At 42.4% G+C, this 20,695-nt stretch overlaps 1 protein-coding gene across 1 annotated transcript in view; it reads left to right on the top strand.

The window, feature by feature from the left end:
• The first annotated feature begins 4,761 nt into the window (after positions 1-4,761).
• Positions 4,762-20,695, top strand: part of APBB1IP (amyloid beta precursor protein binding family B member 1 interacting protein) — a 93,843-nt gene continuing 77,909 nt past the window's right edge. The window contains exons 1-2 of the mRNA XM_031444639.2: positions 4,762-4,953; positions 5,131-5,349. The gene's annotated coding sequence lies outside the window, so the exon portion shown is untranslated. The remainder of the gene's footprint in view (positions 4,954-5,130; positions 5,350-20,695) is intronic.

The raw sequence follows: 20,695 nt of genomic DNA, 5'->3' as shown, positions 1-20,695 counted from the left end.
GTGCTTTGCCCTCAGCTCCCCACCAAAACTTCTCTCACAAGCCTTTTTGGGCTCTTTCTTCTTCCCCAGCCTTCTCCTCCTGGTGCTGTTCTCCCATCCCTTCATTTCAGTTCTCCTCCCGCTGACTATCCCTGGGATGTGCAGGAAGGGGTTGGCTGAGGGAGGTTAGCAAAGGGTGAGAGGTCAGGCAGAGGGAGATTCTTGTTAACAGGCAAGAGGAAATACATGTGCTTTATATAAAACCTATCATTAGTAACAGCCTACTAATTATACACACACGTTATGATTAAAGTAGAACTCCTGAGCAGAGTTAATTTTATATTACTGATTTATATTTTATATGGTAAAGCACAGACGCTTTACCAGGACCAAAAAAGGAGAAGCCGAGGTGTGCAAGATGGTATTTTGAGTAGCTCTTGCTGTGAAAAAAACCCAAACTGAGAGGCTCCCACAGCTGTTAATCATTCTCTCTCAGGGATCTGTGGGTTGACTCGACTCCGTAGGGTGGTTCTTTCTCCCTGGTCCCTCGTGCAGCCGCGTTTAGATAAGAGCGGGGGCCAGAGTCCTCTGAAGGCCTGACAGGGGCTGGGCGCCCATGATGGCGTCTTCACCTCCCATCTGTTGCCTCAGTGTTCCTCCACGTGGCCTCTCTCTCCTCAGGGCTGAAACAGCCAGTTAAGTGCCAAGTCCACCACCACCTCTTCTGTTTTCTATTTGTCAAAGCGGTCACAGAGCCTGCCGGGACTCAAGAGGGAGGGAAAGAAATGGATCCCACCTCTTGATGGGGAAGGGAGAGATAGTCATAGCCATCGCTGGAAAACCTATAGTCTGCTGCAGGTGGCATAAAAGTTAGATATTTACACCAGAAACAAATATTCCTTACCATTCAGGGTGAGCCCAATAAAATAAGTGGGCAAAATTACAAAATGCTAAATCAAAAGGAAAAAAAAAATCCCTTCCCACTCCAAAAAAAAAAAAAAAAAAAGGCAGAAATCTTACTTCAAGTCAACCCAGATCCCTTGCCAGAAGGTTAAAGTGCACTTTAGCCAGGAGGAGATGGGCCAAAATACATGCTGGACTTGGGGGGCATGCCAAAAAAGTGAGGTTGTAAGAAGCACAGCTAAAATCCAACTCAATTAAATGAACTCCCCTACATTCCTATAGCCCCCATCCTCCAGCCACTAGCCACCCTCTGCAGAGATGTTCCAGGAGGTCCCTACCTAAAGAGGAAGCCACGTGGAGAATTTTCTCCCACACCTTCATTCCAGGACATTCTGTTCTTCCTTGCCTGTAATTCAATCGGCCATCCTCTTCTTCACCTCCCAAACTCAGTCAGTGCCAATCCTATCTTTTTTTTTTTTTTTTTAATGAAACTATAGTCAGTTTGCAATGTTGTGTCAGTCTCTGGTATACAGCAAAATAGTTCAGTCATATATATACATACATATATTTGTTTTCACATTCTCCTGCATTATAGGTTACTACAAGATATTGAATATGGTTCCCTGTGTTATACAGCATAAACTTATTTATTTTATATATAGTAATTTGTATCTGCAAATCTTGAACTCCCAATTTATCCCTTTCTACCCCCTACCCCTCCTGATGACCATAAGTTTGTTTTCTATGTCTGTAAGTCTGTTTCTATTTTATAAATAAGTTTGCCTTTTATCAGATTCCACATATAAGTGATATCATATGGTATTTTCCTTTATCTTTCTGGCTTACCTACTTAGAGTGACAATCTCCAGGTCTACCCATGATTTGCTGCAAATGGCATTATTTTATTATTTTTAATGGCTGAGTAGTATTCCACTGTATAAATATACCACATCTTTATCCAGTCATCTGTCAATGGACATTTCAGGTTGTTCCATGTCTTGGCTGTTTTAAATAGTGCTGCTATGAACATTGGGGAGCATGTATCTTTTCAAATGAAAGTTCCTTGGATATATGCCCAGGTACTCCTGTGTCTTGAAGCTATTTCTAGAGTGTTCCTCTACTTGGAGCTTTAACTCTGCCCTTGTAACTTTCCACTGCCACTTTCTCAAGGTGAAGTAGTTTATTCTCTCAAGTTCAGAAGGTGAATTTCCTCTTCTCTGTGCTCCCCATTGCTTCCTGCAGACATTTTAGTGGCTCAGCGTTTTATTCAAAACAAAACAAAAAAGTAGACAAATTCTTCTCTCGAGGCTCCTGCCACTTGGGTAACTATTCTGTCTACCTCTTCAGAACTGTCTTCTCCCAAAATTACAGTCAGTCCTGCTCTCTCATTTCAAAACACCTGACTCCCAATCCTCCTTTAAGATGACCTTAAATCTTGCCATCTTTCTGTCTGTCTGAAAGAGTCACGAATTATACCTGTTTCCTGATTTCTTACCGAGTTAGTGTTCTGGCACCCTCAAGAGCATCCCAGTCTCAGCAATTTTATGTGGCCACCCTAATCCTGAATGACTTAACAGATAGCTATCCTTTGGCCTCTTATTTCCTTGATCATCTCAGACAGCCAGGCCCTTGGACACACCCTGGGCATTGTCAGCACTCATAATCTCACTGCCTTGAGAAGCAAAGTTTAGTCTACCTAGCTTCTGACCACAATGACCCATCCTTCCGGCGGGCTTGTTTGGCCACTCCCATTATAGCTAAACTTTCTCCAAACCTAGTAACCTAGCCCTGCAGGGAGAGCCACATGACTGAGCAGATTGCTTTTAATACGATCACCAATTTCAGACTCTCAGGCTGCCTGGAAGTCCCATTGTATTTTTCTGAGCAACTCACTCTCCCATTCTTTGCAATGACTTTGTTAAACTTTCTCTAGCTCCCCAAATCTATGACCTGCTGTTCTCTCACCCCCCGGTAGATGACTCTACTCCTTTTCTTCCTTTAGAGAAAATAGAAGCTTGAAGTATTATTTCACACAATCTCATTGCTTTTAGGATGAGAAAACAATCTTGACCACTGTCCATGTCGTTGGTCCTATGCAGTTTGTCCCTACTGATCTTTCTCTAGCTGGCCTTGCCTCATACCAGAGCTCCCAGGACACCAGTCACACTGGTTTACACTCAGTTCCTAATCCCTTCTGCCACTCTCCTGCCCCCACCCCCGCCCATCAGCAAATGCTGTTTGTTCTCGTTTCATAATGCATCTTGGATCCAAACTCTTCTCACCATGCCAACTCTTAGAATCCTAATCAAAGCTATCATCATTTTTTAATCTGGGCTGCAGCCATAGCCTCCTGAGTGTTCTCTCACTGCTTTTCTTCTTGCCCCATTCAATTGATTTTCCAATCACAAACCAGCATGATGGCATATAGCAGAAGTCAAATCATGTACTCACTTGCTGAAAACCTTCAAATTGCTCCTCATTGCAATTATGATAAAACCCAGAGTCCTCAGGCTGACCCTCGGGCCCTGCTTGGTCTGGCGCCTGACTGCCTCTCAGTCTCCATCCTCTCCTACTGTCCCCTACTCTTTCGCCATATTCCAGATGCACTGTCCTTTCTAACCTTCTGCATTCCCATCTCAAGGTCTTTTCTTGCTCTTTCTGTGCACTGCTTTTTTGGCCGCCCCTTTTTCATTATTTTGCAAAGAGCTGTTTCCTGATCTCTTTCCCTTTCCCCATAAAAGTCACTTTGTTGCTTGACTTGACTTTCCATATAGTACTGGGACTCTGTTCAGAACCTCCCAATAACTTTCCATCACTCAGAGCAAGGTCCCTACCAGAACAGAATAGTCCCTTCCTTGCTGTTTTTCCAACATCTCAAGTGCCCTCCTAACTCAGGGCCTTTGAATGTGCCCTCCCTCTTGCCTGAAATTTTCTCATCCAAAAATCCACATGGATTAATCTCTCATGCATTTAGGTCTGGCTCAAGCATCACTTAACTAGATCTTCCTTGATGACCATAGTTAATATAGCAACTCCATCCCCACCCCCATCAGTCTCTCCTCCCCTTCTAGTTTCCTTCAAAATTCTTACATTACTTGACATGTTAAATATTACTTCATATATTGTCTGTTTTTCCCCCAACTAGAATCTACTTTCCATGAGAGCAGGAACTGCTTTCTTCACTACTGTTTTCATTGTTCTTAGAGAAGAGTAGGTGCTCAATAGTTTGTTATTATTTAATGACCAAACTATCTGAAGTTACCTAATTAATTTATGGGTCTAATTTATGCCTTTATGTCTCCACCGCCTTCCCCACATACATGCCCTTGAAGACAGCTTTAGAGGCGAAAAAGGTGAACTTAACCACGTTTACAAATCTGATTTTAACGTCTCTGCTTTCAGATCTCCCCATTTTCTCTCTGGAGACTCCACTCCCGAAAGTCACGGGGTCATATCCAGTCAGTCGTTTCTTACGATTACAAATCCGGCGGCCAAGAATGGTCTTGGGCGTATGCAGGACTTCTTTTTCATCACTGTATCTCTGTAATACATTCGTAGAAGCGGGGTCGCCCGGTCAAAGGGTCAGGGCAGATGTCAGTTAAGTAGCTGTTGCCAAATTCCCCCCTACAGGGTTCAGACCATTTTGGAGATACGCAAGAAGCCACAGCCTCGCCCGCCAACTGAGTGTCGTTAGGCTTCGGGGGAGGGGGGGCGGTCTGATAGCTGAGAAACCCCTACGGCGGAGGCGCCCTTCCCCACCCGGTTCCGGCACAGCCCGCCTAACTCGGCCGCGGCGCCTCCCCTGCGGCGGCGCGGGCGGGCGGGGACCTCCCCTCTGGCCCCCGTCCCCTGCAGGCGGGCTGCGCGCGCGGGAAAGCCGGGCCTTGCACAACCAGCCCGAAAGAGGAAGCCCAGAAAGGGCTGTAGTCAACACTTCAGAAGGCCGTTGCAAAGTAAACCGGCTTCTGAGGCTTTTGTGGAACCATCATCCGGCTCCCGATCCTTTAGCCACTGGTATTTCCAGGAGACAACAAAGGGGACGCTCCCGAGGGAAGAGTGCGCACGGCGCAGGTAGGGGAGGGATGAGAGAGGAAGGCGCAATTTTTCCCAGAATTAAAACCAAAGTCTTCTGGGTGGCGGTGGGAGGAGCAGGGGGTGCTAAGACGAAATGCACAGACCCGATGAGTTGGAAAAAGCAGCCCCCGAGCTTTTGGTGTCTTTATTCATGTCCGTTGTGTCTCCAACCAGGCACCCTTCTGGCACCCCGATGCGGAGCGGCCCGCCGAGCGCCACACCTCTGTGTACCGCGTGGGGAGGGCCCAGCTGACACCACTTCCTCCCCTAAGCTGCCGATTCGAGCCCGGGCGCAGCCGAGTGCACCCCGCGCCTTCCCGGCCGCCGCCCCAACACTGACCCGCGCCCACAAGTCCCCGCCGAGGCCCCGCGCGTCTCCGAACAACCGTCGAGGTAAGTGGCGCCCGCCATGCCGGGGCCCTGGGAGCTGCACCCGGGCCCGCGGGGCTGTCATCCGACCAGGTGTCTAGCCCATCGGTTCCGAGGCCGCGCCAGCTCGCAGCACTGGCTGGGTGAACGCGCGTCCCCCGCTTGGCTCTACAGAGCGAGGGGTCCGCAGGGTCCTCTCCGCGGATCTCTGCACTTGACCCAGCTTCCCCGGGATTGGCAGCTCGGTTCGCCTTCCCCACCTTAAGTTTCATCATATTTGATTTCCTGCCCAGAAAATTGCTACAGGTTCAAACGAGGGACCGTGACTCCCCCTCGCCTGTTTAGCGGGTCCAGGTGTCCCAGCTCTGCAGGAATTCCCGGGGCGTTTAGGACACCGTAGTTTAAATCCAAGTGGTGTGAGAATTTGAGAGTGACGATCCACCACAGTCTGATGCGTCTTGGAGTATTTCCTTCCTTGAAAACTTTCAGACAGTTGTTTCTTCTTTTTAAAAATAACTTTTCCTCCAAATTACTGTCATTTTCATTTTAAAATAACATAGAGGAAAGATCTGGACACCAGGCATAAGTTTTGTAATTTGGCTTGAAATGAATATCCCGAGCGCCCTTTTAAGCATGAAGCAAACTAACCAGGATGTTATTAGATCCAGGAGGATCTCGAGGCAGGAGTTCCCCTGAAGACTTTGCCCAGTGCAACTCTTATTTTCCTCCTGGGAAGGTATTTCTTATCTTTCATACCATGGACCGCTAAACGTGTTTTTTCCTAGAGCAGTCCAGAAATAACTTTTAACGTGATCGTTAGAGAAAGGGGAATGGAGCAACAGAGAAAAGTAACATGAAAAAACTCATGAGTTTATGACTCCTTGGAATATGATTTCTGGTGGTATAAAATGGTTCAAATAAAGGCAAGGGTACTAGCTGCTACCTAATTTTAAAGTCTAGGTCTCTGAACGGAAGTTTCAGAAAAAGAGCCTTTGTCCCTTTGAATAATCCTCCAGTGGCAATTTTCCATCTGGCTTCCCTCCCTGAAATACTGGGATGGCACATGGGCAGTCTTACAGTAACGCTGGCTGGCAAAATTAACAGAAGATCTGCTATGAAACTTCTGTAATGTCTTCCGGATGGTATTTCCTGTCTGCTCAACGTGTTGTGAAAGGTCTATGAAATTTAACACCATCTTCAGACTATTAATACTTAGCAATTTTTACACTGTGTTTGTGTTTTTTCTGGGTATTTGGGAGACTTGGGTTCTGTTCCATATCTGCCTCTACACAAGGATAACTTTGATTAAGTTGCTTTAATCTCTCTGGACCTGAGATAATTTATCAGTAAAGTTTATTGGCTTCCATTATGTCTGTCATTAAACTAGCAATTGAGGAATTGCCATGTCTTTGAATTCATCCTGTCTGGAATGCTGACAAAGTTAGAATTGCCTATCACTAACAAAAAAAGAATGAAGAAAATGATAATGATAACAGATTTTATTAGATTCTGAAATACTTTGAGGCCTTGTGTTTCTGAGAAGTTCCTCTAAAAACAATTTCTGACCTACATGTAAGATGGCAAATTTCCATATAGGGGGTTGCTGTGCCCAGGCTTAGGCTGGTAAATACTAGATTTCAGAATTCTTCCATTGTTACTTCTCAAGAAATATAACTTTGTTCTGTGGATTACTTTGTGATTTAGTTACTTCAAATCTTAAACACAATACTTACTAAGTTATGTAGTGTCCATTAATTTTTTTGTATTTTCATATCCTAAGACTATATAACAATCACTCACTATTTTTTGCCTTTTTTCACTTATAAATAAAAAATTCCAGGTATCTTCATGTTACTAGAATGAGCTGCTTATGATATTTGTAGTCATAAGTGTCTGCATTTGATATACCACTTTGAATTTCTTTAAACCCTCCCACTTTCAAAAAGCATTATTATTTTCATTTAGTTGTAATCTCTTCAATTTTATTTCAGTTATGTTTATATCTAATACCCTTTAGTGAGTCCATGAATCTTGTAATAAATTAAGTTTGTGTTTCATAGTCAATTACACCAAAATATTTATAATTGTATAGGGCCTTGTGAGTTTATTTTATAAGCAACAGAATGATTTTAGGAATTCTGGCCTCCCAAAAGAACAGTTCTTCTTCTTATTTTTTTAATAATTTTTTGTTTGTTTTGGGGGGGAGGTAATTAGGTTTATTTACTTATTTATTATTATTACTTTTTTTATTTGATGGAGGTACTAGGGATTGAACCCAGGACCTTGCGCATGCTAGGCATGTGCTCTACCACTGAGCTGTATCCTCCCCTCCAGTTCTTATTATTAACACAAGATTTTCAGTATGAAAATATATATGTCTTATGACGGTTTTGTCATCTTAAAGTGGGCAAGTAACTTAAAGTTTAGGCATTTATTATAAATTCAAGTACATAATAAATGTGAAGACTTAATGGTATTAGATTGGGATACTGGTTGTACAGAGATGTTTCCATGTATCACAGTTATAATTGTCATGAGAAACATGACTTCTAGAGGAAGTTGCTCTATATCTGGAAAGGCAACAATTAAATTTCTTATGAGGTGAGAGAGTAGCAACACTGAGGAATGGCATTTAACCGTCTGTGATCAGTGAGGGGCTGGCCTGTACATGCAGCATAACAAGGCAGTGCCTGAGAACAGCTTCTAGGGAGGAGAGGATGTGACCCAGCACCACCGCATCCCTACTGCTTAGCCAAATTCCTGGCACCATTGTTGGGACTCATAGCATTTACTAAATGTACTGATATATCAGTTCCACTTCTGGTTGTACCATCGAAATGCCTCAAGCCCCAGAGCCCCAGCTGGCTCCACCATTACCAACCCTGGGGCTTAAGCAGGCAGAGATGTAGCACCACTCCAAGGTACCACACCTTCCCAGCACGTAGTCTAGGGCTTGAATTCACCACTCCATCTCCAAACATTTCCTGAGCATCATCTCTGCACTTGAATCATTAGGAGACGTGAGAGCTATTATCTTTCTTCTCTGTCAACTCAGTTTCCTCTTTCTCACCCAATATTAATTGTAAATAATAATTACATGTATTTAGCTTACATTTTTACCAGACCCTGTGCTAATTTAGTTGTGTTGTTTCATTAATCCTCACATCCTGGGTTTATACTATTATCGTCCCCTTTTATCATTGAGAAAATGAAAGCACAGAGAGGTTTGGGAGTAAGAAGCAGAGCTGACGTTTGAGCTGAGCCCGTGTGATACCAGCACTGGAGGTGCAGTACCAAGGACAAGAGCTCAACTGGTGAAAAAAAATACAAGGCCTTTCCTCGGTGAACTTCTAGTTGAATGGAGAGACATAAATGGTCAGTTACAATTCCACATGTGACCAAGGTCATGTGCTGTGGGAGCAGACATCCCTGTATCACACTGGGGTCTGGGGAGATGAAATGACGGTAGGTAAGCAAAGAACTTGCCTTGTTACCATGGGAAGGCAAGATATAATCACTTGGAAAGTGATCGTCTTTATATGTCTTGAAAAAATAAGTCTGCCTTGGCAGCAATCATGTGATTTCATTTTTATCTTTATTATATTCTAATCCCTCTCGATGGCTGGCTGGGTTGATTAAATCAATGAAGCAGGGAGTAGACTTTTTTCTAATTCTACTGGGGATCCTTCTGATTTGATCTCGTATCACAGGCTCATCAGTCCGATGGCCCTGGGCTGGAGGGGAGGAGAAATGCTAAATCACACAGCAATTATGTTTCCACAAACTGGCTGGAAGATTTATGTCCCTAGGTCTTTATCACATCAAACTGGAGAGAAAATATAAAGAGTGGCAGTAGAACAAGCAAATGCTAGACTAGATTTATTTTTTCCTTCCTTTTTTAGTGTGAAATATTTCATACATACAAGAGATGGTGTAAGATATATACATAAATAATTGCAAATAATAATAAAGCCAACATCTGGATACCTGTCACCCAACTTAAGAAGTAAAATGCTCCCACTGCATCTTCTGGTTTCCTCCCAATAGCATTATCCTTTTTTCCTGAGAGAGGTAATCATTATTCTAAATGGGCTGATTTTTTTAAAAAGCATTTAGAAACCACGTATATGCACTTGCAAAGATGTCAAACTGGGAATCAGAGTACGTTGGCACTTGGGAAACTGAAATTAGAATCTCCCGCTGACTTTAAGTGTGGTCATAAATAGAGTATCCTGTTAAGTAAAGATAACTTATTTAATTGAAATAACATAGAAACAAAATGGATTACAAATGGTTAAGATTAAGTAATGGGAAGAGTGGTATCTTAGTCATTAATGAAGTGACCAAAATTCATCAGCAGATAACTATGCCTTGTAAGTGTAGTGAAGCACATGTGACTTAGGAACTGCTCATTTCCATGTTACTTAGATTTCCATTTAAATACAGTTCAGTCATTCAAAAAATATTTGCCAAGCACTATTCTAGGTGAACAGAAGAGACAGAGATCTCTCTCTGCATTTGTGGAGCTTGTGTTCCAGTGAGAAGATACAGACAATAATCAGAAAGCATAGTAAATAAGTAAATAATAGGTATTAGTGAGTGAAAAATCCTATTAAAAAGGCAAAGTTGAATGAAGTAAAATTACAGTATTAACTGCAGTGGGTCAGGCTTGGCCTCACTGAGAAGGTAAGATTTGAGCAAAGGTTTGAAGGAGTTCACTATCTGAAGGAACAGTGTTCTGAGCAGAGGGAACAGCCAGTGCCAAGGCTGTAAGGCAGGAGTAAGCCTAGTCTGTTCGAGGAACAAGAAGGCCTGTGTGGTCAGAGGAAAGTGAGCAGGGAGAGAGTCATAGAAGCTGTGGTTGGAGAGGTAAGAGGAGGGTGAAGAGATGACAGAACCTGTAGATGACAGAACTCTGGCTTTTAATCTGAGTGAAATTGAGGGGCTATTGAAAGGTTCTGAGAAGAGAAGTAACATGGCTGTCTTACACTTAAAAGGCTCACTCTTGACTGCTGGAGAAAAACCTGGACAGAGTTTAGGAGGCCATTAGGAAGCTTTGGGAATTGGCATATATTTTAAAGGTAGAGCCAACAGGATTTCTGGACAAAGTGGACGTGGTTGTGTGAGAAGGAGGACTCAAAGATGACTCCAGAGTTTTGACCTAAACAGTGGGAAGGATGGAATTATCATCAACCAACATGGAGAGGCCGGAGGGGAGACCATCAGAAGTTGAGTTTTGGACGTTGATGAAAAGTACCAACTTCTAAGTGTGTGCTTATTGTCTATAAGGCTAAGGTCATCCAGGCTAAGTAACTATTTGGGAAGATACTGTTCCTAATTCTCAGTTTACAAATTAGAAATGACAGTTTAGAGAGTTTAAGAAATTTGCCCAAGATTACACAGCTTAGGAAATGGGATGTGAAACCAGATCTTTGGGGTCCTGATGCTTTAGCTACTCTTTGAAAACTTGCTGAAAGGACTGGCCAGCAATCCTTATTATACAGATAAAATAAGGAGATAGTCAGCTAATCAGTAACATTTCACATCCATGAGATTCAGGACAGTGAAACTTCTTCTTAATAGGACACTTCCTCATTGCACAGCTGGATTTCGGATGGATGTGCGTGTTGGAGCAGGGCTCAGGGTCACTAGGAGCTGTTGCAGTGGTAGGTGACGAAGTTGGGGTATCTGGAAAGTTGAAAGTGGTAGTTAGGAAGCAGCTTCTGAGATGGAGATAACTGGCATTTCATTTGTTTAAGTTTTAATAATAGATCGAGGCAGAGTCATTATGAAATAGCACTTTGTGGAATGCTGCTTGCATCATTAATTACCATTTAGTAGACTATTTTTTTTCACAGGCAGAAGTCCAGTTTTCAGTTAAGGGCATTATTAGGATTTCATCTCAAAAAGAAAAGAGCAAATGAATTAGTTATATGGCAGAATAAAACAACACAGGATCTTTTTCAGGTGACTTATAGAATTATCTCAGTACAGTGACTGATTAAGTCAATTTGCCTGAGGCTCCTGTATTTATAGTATTGAAGAACTCTTGCATCTCTGCTAATAACATAAAGTTCACAGCTGTTAGGTCAATTAACTGATTAGGTTTGGGATGTAGCCTTAGTTTGTTCTGGGATTTTTTTTTTTAGGGGAATGACTTCCTTCTGATTAAATTCCGTAAATGATATGGCTTAGCAAATCAAGACTATTTCTTAGCAAGTCAAGACTATTTGTTGACTATTGCGGTGCATTAAATTTCCTCCATCTTACGCAACAAACAGAAATGAAGTGGCTTGGGCCAGGGATGTGGGTAAACGCAGTGTGACGCTGACAGCAGATGGCTCCTAAGACCACTGTCAAATAGAAAAGCTGAGTCCACCAGATAGCATCTCACTACACCGCCCATCAGAGCAGAGAAGCATCCCTCAGTTCGAGACTCGCAGAGCGGGCTTTGGCACTTACACGGACACTTGGGTTCAATGAAGCTCTGCTCAACATGCTGTCACTGGAACTTTTTTTTTGTCAGTTGCATCACATATCCATCTGTTGAGGGCCAACCCTGTCCCAGGGTGGAAGGTATAAAACAGAATAAGATACGGAGCCAAACCTCAAAAGTCTGGTCTAGTGGGAGGCCTGCAAATAAACACATTCTGGTGTGTGATGTGCATAATATAGTGAAGAGAGGGATTATGGGGAAGACGTTGTGTGGGGGTGACCAAGGGACCCTTGGAAGGATAAAGGTATTTCCAGGATGTCCAGTGGACCAGCACTACCCCAGGCACCATGTGTGTGAAACAGTTTGGCAGTGGGAAAGGAAATGGGGAGATTCTGACTTAACCCTTGGTGAGTAATAGGTGGACTACATTAAAATGACACGGTCACCACAATCTGTCATCTTTGAGTCAAACGCTAAGGCTTGTAATAACAGAACTGTAGCACTCTGGTCCGGCCCTGTCCAACAGAATTATAACACCAGCCATGTGGATCACTTTATATTTTCAAGAAGCCACACTAAAAATGCAGTAAAAAAGAAACAAATGGTGTTAATTTTAGTAACATTTTATTTAATATAAATATATATCCAAAATGATCATTTAATGACTTAATATTAATTATACTAAGTTGCATTCAATTTAAGTAATATTAAAAGTATTGATGAACTCTTTTCTTCTTTCTTTCTTCATACACAGTCTTCCAAGCCCAGCATGGTTTACACTTGCAGCACAGCTCCATTTGGACGAGCCACAGTTCAGGTGCTCAGGGGCCACCTGTGGCTGGTGGCTGCTGAATTGGATGGTGCAGCTCTAAATAACTTCACAAATTCGCATCCTAACTGTGCGTTGACTGTTGAGCTGCACAGAGGATATTAGATGCATTATGAAGTAAGCCAAAGGAAAAAGGAATGGGGAAAAGCATTTTCTATTACTGTGTCCTTGGAATCAGATTTTAATGCATAATTCAGCCTACACCCAGAATGCGTTATTAGCCCTCTAACAACAACAACAAAACCCCTCAAATTGCCATTGTTTACTTTTCTTTTTATTCTTTCTCTTCCCCTCCTCACATCCCCCACCCCCTGCCCTTACTTTTTGAATTCTTCCTAAAAGTAACCGGTACTGAAAAAGAGTGGGAGTAACTGGTGGAGCAGTGGGCCCTAAACCCACATCCTGCCAAAAGTGATCGGTTGCCCTAGGCAACGGTGAGTGTCAACTCTTTGTTTTTTTTTAAGCTTCCACCTACTAGTTCACAAGCATAGCATACCCTCATCACCTGCAACCCTCTTTGCAGTGGTTCTCAACTCCAGAAGTACACCTCCCTTTCCCGGGAGGGAGGCAGTGATGAGATGTGAACTGTGGAGTTGGGGGTGCCATGGGTACGGTTTGAAGAAGCCTCAGGAAGATTCTGATGCAGTTCCTCTTGTGTTCAGAATGGTTGAGAATCTCTGTCCTAGAAATGCTACTTACAAAAGTCCTTCCCAGTGGCTGAGTCTTAAAAATGTGCCTGGCAGTCTGGCTCAGTCTCCAGGTACACAGAAACACAACAGACAGAGGTGACTATCAGTGGTGGACTGTGTGTGGTGTGTAGGTGACTGACTTGTGTTTCCACTGGTGGTGTCAGAGGGAGAATATAGTAATAAACATGATGGTGATGATGGTAATAATAATAGTAGCTGAGGGGGGAGGGTACAGCTCAAGTGGCAGAGCACTTGCTTAGCATGCATGAGGTCTTGGGTTCAATTCCCAATACCTCCTCTAAAAAAAATAATAATAATAATAATAAAAAATAAACCTAATTACCTCCCCCCTAGGAAAAAAAAAAGGAAATAATTAAAAAAAAAATACTAGCTGATAGTGACATCACTAATATCACTTTATATGTGCCAGACACTGTGCTCAGTACCTTTCAGGCACCATCTCATCCCTCTGAGGTAGTTTTCATTGCTGTTTGACACACGAGGAAAGTAAACCAACAGAGGGAGTTTAAATAACTTGCCCAGGATCACCCAGCAGCTGAGTGTATTTGCTGGGTACATGGCGATGTCACATGCGTGGATGAAAATACAAGATTCCACACCTAAACTTAGTGTGGTGTGGCAGACAGACACCAAATCAGTTGTGTTCGAGCTGGACACACAGACACTGTAACAGCAGCATTAGCAAAGTAGCTACCGAATTCCACCCCTGAATAAGCAGTGTGTGTCTTCAGAAGACTGCGTGGCGTGTTTGTGAACAGGAGCTCTCGAGTTAGACGGGGCACAGTCCAGCCCTCTGCTCACACGAGCTTGCACCAGGTATTAATTCTCTCGGCCTGAGTTTTATAACCTATAAAGTTAGAATAAAGTCACCACATCACAGGATAGAGTTTTGAGAGTTAAATGAGGTGTCTGACCTATATAGTAATTGTTCCATATTTATAACGCCTACTATTCTTATTTTAAAGTAGGTGCTAATGCATACTAACATGAGCTATTATTATACATTGAGTTGTAAGTACCAGCCATGACAGTGTGCCGGGTAGTAAGAGTGCTGAGGTGTAAATTCACGCCTCAAAATAGTTGAGAAGATATTTTTAAAATACACATGAAGAGTCAGATAAGCCATAAGGCAGCTTGTGAGCTGTCAAACTAGTGGTCCCGACTCTGCTGCCACAGGATTTGAGAGGAGGGTGGATGGCCAGGATCCAGCAGGGAGCTTTGTGCTGGCCTTGGGTAGTGAGCAGGATGAATGTAAGTGGAGAAAAATAAGAGAAACAGCACAAAGGTATGACAGATGATGTGCATGGGAGGAGAGAAATCAGCTGCCTTCACTGTAAGGTTTAATGAAAGATGCTGATGAACTTGGAAAGGTATGTGGTGTGGATTGTGGGTAAATCACCCCAGGAGCTGTTTGCCCTGAACAGCTCTTCCAGCAAGCTGGTGAGAGGCCAGGACGGCCTGTCGCCCCGGGACCATGAGGGCCATGGACCAGTCATCTGGCCTCTGCTCCTTGACTGGAAGCAACACTGGCCTCCCTGCCACCCACTCCTTTCTTGATTGACATGGGCTTTCTGTATGTGATATTTGTATCCTTTGGAAAGCCTGCTGACCTGGCCCTGAAGACTCTAACCTTCCTCTGGGCAACAAGACAGACCCTGATCACTCCTGGAAAAGGCCTGGATGGAGGGTGGTAAGAATAATTCCATTTTTGACTGGTTGTCTCTGCAGCCGAGCTGCTGGGATGATGAGCCAAGTTGGGGAGAGGTCCAGAGTCTTCACCAAGAGGCAAATAAATGATAAAGATGCTGAAAAAAAAAATCCATTGCTTAGCTAATTGGAATATAAGTGCAGGCCACGTATTAAGTACTGTGAATGTGCCATCATTAAAAACGGTCTTGGGGGATTTTCAGCTTAACTTAGTGGAGTTTCATGGTAACTTACATGAAATGCATATAAAATACACAGACTTCTAGAAGTTAAATTTCCCTTTATATCTGCTGACTCAGCTGTTTGGGGTCCTTGAGGTTTGGAGGGGGTTTTGTTTTGTTATGTTGGTGTCTGTGTGTTTTAAGTCAAGAATTAATTTCCATGCCAGGTTAATCGGTGATCTTTCTACAGATGGACTTGATCTAAACCAGTTTTGCTGGAGTCCAGTTCTTTGCAGGAGCAATCGTAAATTTACCCTAAATTCATTTGGATCGGTCCTGGATTATAGCAGTAAGGTACTTGCTGCCAGTTTCTTTTTACTTTTTATCATAGGGCCTGGTTCACAGCTACATATATTTGCATAAGTGACTCCATGAGTATGTTTCGATTGAACGTGCAGAGAATTGTAGGTTATCACATCACAGAAAGAAAAAGAGCTTTTTTTTTAAATTTTCTGGTTCTTCAGGTATAAAAAACACTCCCCTCTTAATACCATCTATTAAAAAATAATGACACACACTAGTCACAAAGTCTAACTCATAATGGACCACAGACCTAAATGAAAGAGCTAAAATTTAAAAATTCTTAGAAGAAAACTTAGGAGTAGATTTTTATGACCTTGGATGAAGTAATGTTTTCTTAGATATTATACAAAAAGCACAATTTTTAAAAATGGGTAAATTGGACTACGTCCAAATTTAAAACTTTTCTGCTGCAAACAATGCCATTAAGAGAGCTTAAGGACAATCACAGAATGTGAGGAAATACTTGATTTGAAAATCTGAAAAGGGACTTGTATCCAAAATATTTAAAGAATGTAGTAGTAATAATAATAATAATAATAATAATAATGTATTTTAAAAAAGATATATAATCCATTTTGAAACTAGGAAAAAGATCTGAGTAGATTTTTCTCCAAAGAAGATATAAAAATGACCGATAAGCACATGAAAACGTGCTCAACATCATTAGACTTGAGGGAAATGCAAATCCAACCCGCAATGAGAGCTTCACATGCACTAGGATGGCTCTAATCAAAATGACAGACACAGCATTAATGAGGATGTGAAGAAATTCAGAGCTTCATATACTGCTGCTGGAGTGCAAAATCACACCACAGCTCTGGAAAAAACAGTTCAGCAGTTCCTCAAAAAAATAAAATATAACGTCATCACGTAACCCGACAGTTCCACCCCTAGGAATCCCTAGAGAAAATGAAAATGTACGCCTACATAAAATCTTGTACCCAATGTTCACAGCAGCATAATTCACAAAAGCTGAAAAGTTGAAACATCCCAAGTGTCCATCTAGCGATGAATGGATAATCAAAATGTAGTGTTTCAACACAATGAAATATTCAGCAGTAGAAAGAAATGAAAGGCTGATAACTATTACAGTGTAGATGAACTTGGAAAACTATGCTAAGTGAAAGAAGCCAGACACAAAAAAACACATACTGATGGTCCCATTTCTAGGAAATATCCAGAATAGGCAAATTTGTATAGAAAGAAAGTAGACTGGTGATTACTTAGGGCTGGGGAGGCGAGGGGTGAATGGGGAGTGACGGTTAATGGGTATGGGGTTTCTTTCAGGGGAGAAGAGAATGTTCTAAAATTAGATTGTGGTGATGGTTGCACAACCCTGTGAATATACCAAAAACCACTGAGTTATGTGCTTTGAATGGGTGAGTTGTGTAGTATGTGAATTATATCTTTAAAAAGCTATTTTTTGTACTATGCAGCCCAGGACGAAGCCTGTGTTCAAGGTGCCACTCTAACCACTGGGAAGATGAAAGGATGCTTTAGAAGCAATCTCTGCATTAAGTGAAAGCTTTCAGTGTGCCCAGGGATTATAAAGAAAACAGTAGTTGTAGCAGCAGAGTAGGTTTTATGGGAAGAACAGGATGAGGTCTGAAAGATGGAGCTGGAGAGATTGCTGGGGGTTGGACGGGAGAACGTAAAAGCCACATTAAAGAGTTTAATTGTATCCTCTGGGCAGAAGAGAGCCACTGGAGAGTTTTGATAATTGAAAGGATGTGAACAGAACTGGGTTTTATGAAGAAAATTCTGGTAGCATTTAGACACCAGATTTAAGAGGGAGAGATGAGAGGTAGGGGATAAATAGTAAGCAGATGGCAGAGTCCTGATAAGACCCTTGGAGGAGCTGAACCAGGGTGGTGGTTGTGGGGAGAAGGGGACAAGTTCAAGGGCGTTAGGAAGGCTGAATGGACAAGACACGCTGACTGCTCAGATTGGGGACCTCAGGAACAGGAGGCCAATGAGGTGCCCCTGAAGTTCCTGAGAAGATGGCTGAGGGGGGAGAGTAGGGCTATGGGTCCAGATAAATGTAGGTTGTTTGCAGGGAAGGGGAGGAGATGTCTGGGGAGAGGAATCATCATGTCCCGGTGGCTCCTTTTAGCAGCACGGCGGCTGACCTAGTGATCTCAAGCATCGACAGCGACTAAGCTAGCGCAGTCTGTTCATTCACCCAGCCTGTCCTTGCCTTGGTCTCATCTGCTTTTCCACTTCCTCGTGGGCTCCTGTTGCACTTCCACATTCGGGTAGCTCTCTCCCTGGACTTCAGCGTCTTTTGCCAGCACATCATGTCAACCTCACCTCACCACACTTCCCACTCCTTCCGGGGATCTGATTTTCATCCACAGTCTGTCTCTGATTTCTCAGGCCCCCAGTTCCCAAGATAATCTCTGTCTTGGATCTTGCTGCACCACAAACCCTGCTTTCCCTTTCTATTCTATGCTACTTTATTCTTTTTTCTTTTCTCTTTTCTCTCTCTCTTTCTCTTTCCTTCCTCCTCCCTTCCTTCCTACCTTTTCTTTCTTTCAAAGCAAAAGTGTTTATCATAGAAACGTTCTCAAACAACATTGGAAAAGGTGTTCACACAGGCAGGTGTGATGGAGAACACCGTTGGAATGGGCACCCTCCACACACACTTTAGGGACACTCCTTCTCATCCTTTGAGGCACCCCCACCCTTCCCTGCCTCATCACCTGGGACCCAGTGACCTCCCCCCACTGCAGGCTACAGGAGACACCCACAAAGGAGGCTTCTCCCTGTGGTTGCCCCCAACCCCGGCTGATCTGTGACAGTCCTGTTTTTACAGCCAGAAGAACAGTCCCAAACAGAATCCCAACACCCCCCCCCCCAGCTAAATGCAGATCTTCTCAGCTGCCAGGCTCATCAGCCACAAAACCACTCCCCACAAACTGGTCAAGGCAGGGGGACACTAGGTGAGGATGCTAGGGAGGCAAGCCAGGGGGATTGGGGTTGGGTGGAGAAGAGGAAGCCGGGAGGGGGCCATGTTTCCTTAAACCCCTCGCGGACTGCCCTGTGGACATGCCCAGTGGACAATGGGAGTGTAAATGCAGGGTTTAAAGTGAGAAGAGAGATGGAGACTCAGATAAGTAAGATGCTTCTGCAGCATTCTGCCACAGCATCTACAGAGATTAGGTAATAGAAATAAGGATAATAGAAAACAAAGATCAGGGAGGATCCCCCCCAAAGATTATCTGAATCACATCTAAAATGACTAAATCATTTTTCTGAAATGGCAACTTGCCACCCTTACTTCAGAGAGTGAAGCTGCATCTTTATTCATATCTATGAAATCTGGGTATTTTGACTGATGAATACCTTTGCCAAGACAGCCTCATTGGACAACAGGAGGGTGAATGGGGTGGAAGATGCAAGAATGTAATGGATAGTTTCTTGGAAGTTTTACTGAGACCTTATCTGGAAGGGTCCATGGATGCCTGCCAAAGAAATTAACCAGGCACAGTATCCCATTTTTCTCTGTATCCATATCAAAGCGAACCTACATTGTATCTTAATCTTTCATACCAGGGCATCACCAGGCAGTTGCACTGATATGAAATAAGTTATTAGTGGTAAAATAGGTACAAAACAAAGACTCTGTAATATACCCACCCAGAATATTAAGACCATATTTAATTTTAGAGTTTTAGATTCTTTTTTTTTAACATTTTTTATTGATTTATAATCATTTTACAATGTTGTGTCAAATTCCAGTGTTCAGCACAATTTTTCAGTCATTCATGGACATATACACACTCATTGTCACATTTTTTTCTCTGTGAGTTATCATAACATTTTGTGTATATTTCCCTGTGCTATACAGTATAATCTTGTTTATCTATTTTACAATTTTGAAATCCCGCTCTATCCCTTCCCACCCTCCACCCCTCTGGCAACCACAAGTCTGTATTCTCTGTCTTTCATAGCCATTTTTAATGGTAACAAAAACCACTGAGTATAGTACAGTAATGAATTCTTCTCCTATTTGTCTAATATTTAGATTGTTTTTAATTTTCAATAATGCTGCCATTTCATCTCCAGGCATATAGAGTTCTTTCATAGTTGGTAAGATTTCCTTGAGTTAAATTCCTAGAGGTTGAATTAACAGACCAAAGAAAATGAACATTTCCATGATATCTAGATATTTAATAGATATTTGTTGATGAATGATTGAATATAAAGAAGGAGCTTCTTCAAAGCTCCTGAATTTCAGGTCATACTTGGAAAATACCTCTCTACTTAAAATGATCAGGAAACAGAATCCACTTTAGATTAACCAGAAAGGAGCTTATTACAAGGTATATGGCTGCATACAAAACTGAGAGGGTCAAGGAGGTAGGTTTGATGTTAACAGTCAAAAATAACAGAGTGAGGAGAAATGCCCAACTATAACTTCAGGACTGTTCTGGCAAAACCTTACTGCAGCCATGACCCACTGCTCCATCTGTGGCGATAGGGACAGAACAATTACCCCCAGGAGATTCTGTTTCACCATCTGTCTCTTTCACTTCACGTGGTTCAGTTCCATCTAGGAGAAATAGCACCATGTCCGCTTGACTGCATCATAGGTAGAACCCTAACTGCAAGGGAACATGGGAAATGTCACTTAGCAATTTCCAGCTTCAATATTATGGAAGCACATCATGCAAGGCACTTGGTGAAGGTGTTCAAAGAGCCATTCAGTAATATTTGCCACAAAATTATAAAGAAGGGTGGGAGGGAGGGAGAGAGAGGAAAGGAGAAAAGAAAAAACCCTTTAATCCTCTATGGCTCTTATAGTTTTACTCTCACACTTGGATTCTTAATCCAACTTGAATTTATTTTTGTATGGTGGTGGGGTAGGGATCGGACTTTATTTTTTCCAAGTGGATAGCCAGTTGTTTCTATACCACTTATTAAATAATCTATTATTTTATACTGATTAATAACTGCCAACTTTTTTATATATTAAATTTAAATTCTGCAATCTTTGTTCTTTTCCACTGGTTTATTTGTGTAAATCTTGAAGTACCAAGAATTTTTTCTTTGAAATCCTTTTTTTTGGGGGTTATTATTTAAGAATAATCTTTTTTCTCAGATGAAGTTTAGAATCAGCTTGTGAGCTTTTGTTTTGTTTTGTTTTTTTAATCCATTTGGA

The sequence above is a fragment of the Camelus dromedarius genome, chromosome 26 (genome assembly GCF_036321535.1).
Source record: "Camelus dromedarius isolate mCamDro1 chromosome 26, mCamDro1.pat, whole genome shotgun sequence".
Taxonomy (NCBI): domain Eukaryota; kingdom Metazoa; phylum Chordata; class Mammalia; order Artiodactyla; family Camelidae; genus Camelus; species Camelus dromedarius.
This window is presented reverse-complemented; position numbering and strand designations above follow the sequence as displayed.